Source organism: Miniopterus schreibersii (assembly GCF_964146895.1).
Source record: "Miniopterus schreibersii genome assembly, chromosome: 20".
In the NCBI taxonomy this organism is placed as follows: Eukaryota; Metazoa; Chordata; class Mammalia; order Chiroptera; family Miniopteridae; genus Miniopterus; species Miniopterus schreibersii.
In genome coordinates this window covers 14,907,757-14,909,222 of record NC_138122.1, presented here as the reverse complement: position 1 = coordinate 14,909,222, position 1,466 = coordinate 14,907,757, and the positions used below count along the sequence as shown (strand labels likewise).

General features: G+C 56.0%; 1 pseudogene across 1 annotated transcript; it reads left to right on the top strand.

Moving 5' to 3' along the window:
* The first annotated feature begins 402 nt into the window (after positions 1-402).
* LOC308549776 (immunoglobulin lambda variable 6-57 pseudogene) lies at positions 403-1,028 on the top strand (annotated as a pseudogene). The gene is made up of 2 exons: positions 403-467; positions 592-1,028. The product of its transcript is annotated as an immunoglobulin lambda variable 6-57 pseudogene (transcript).
* Positions 1,029-1,466: the final 438 nt, after the last annotated feature.

Genomic DNA, 1,466 nt, shown 5'->3' with positions numbered 1-1,466 from the left:
TCAGAGCACAGAAGGGCACGAGGAGCCTAACACTCATATTTCTAAGTGAAAGGAGCCAATCTGAAAAGTCTGGAGCTGTGAGGGGTGCAGGAGCCCCGCAAGGAGCAGGGCCCAAGCCCTGAGCACCAGCCAGCCTGGGGCGGCCCTGTCCTCGGCGCCCACCAGGGGGCGCGCGTGCTCCTGGTTCCTCAGCCGGGAGCCCTGAATCTGGCGTGTTTCCTGAGTCATCTTGGGGTGAAGTCCTCCCCACCGCTGTATTTCTCTTCTACTCAGCTGCAGCTAAGGCTTAGGTTAAAGGGTCCTAAGATAAGGGGAGATTTGCATAGTGAAGTCCCTTCCAGGGCCAGGGGGACATATAAGAAGTTTGAGGCTCAGGCCTGGCTGTGGGGCTGAGGGAGCAGAGTCTGGGGGCGTCTCCACCATGGATCGGGCCGCAGTCCTCCTCGCCCTCCTGGCCCAGTGCACAGGTGCGGTCTGCAGGGAATTCCGGGAGGGCACCTGTGTGTCACCTGGGAGGAGGACCTCTCCTCCCGCCCCGGGAAAGGGGCCTGTTCTGTCCTCCCTGATCTCTGTGTTGCTCCCTCCTTGCAGGGTCCTGGGCCCAGTTTGTGCTGACTCAGCCCGCCTCTGTGTCGGGGTCTCCAGGACAGAAGGTCACCATCTCCTGCACCCGCAGCAGCGGCAGCATTGGGGGCTACTATGTGTACTGGTACCAACAGCGCCCTGGCAGTGCCCCAGCCACTGTGATCTATGATGATAAGAAAAGACCGTCGGGGGTTCCGGATCGGTTCTCTGGCGCCATCGACAGTTCCTCCAATGCCGCCCGCCTGACCATCTTGGGGCTGCAGGCTGAGGACGAGGCCGACTACTACTGTCAGTCTTCTGATAGCAGCTATCAGCCCACAGTGGGGCCGACTCATGGGGAAGTGAGACCAGAACTCCCAGGGCCCCCCATTAGGGCTGCACTCCTCCTGCACCCACCAGAGGGAGTGCTCGTTCCTGTCTTCTGCTCCAATGCTAGAATTTGAATTTTCATGAGTTCTTGTATTTTATTTCCAAAATGGGAGGATTTCCTTGCATGTCTTGATTAGGAGATTTCCTAATCCCTTTGCAATCACCTCACAGAGGTGATTTAGCTCAGAAAGGGGTTCCTGAGCCTGCACAGGACTGACTATGGGGGCAGGGCCATTGCTTGTGGACGGGGCTATTCTGTGCATGTGGGACATTTAGAAGCATATCTTTGGGCTCCACACATCACAAGCCAGTAGCACCCTCTTCTCTTATTTATGATCCATGAAAATACCTCCAGGCATTTCCAAATATCCCCTGGCGGAGGGGAATCACCACAGTTTGGGAACCACTAAACTAAAAGGAAATGTTCTCAGCTATTAGGAGACCTTTGGCTTTGACTCCTGTTTATGCCATTGAGCTGGACAAAGGGGACTAGATGTGTCATTTCTCTCTAC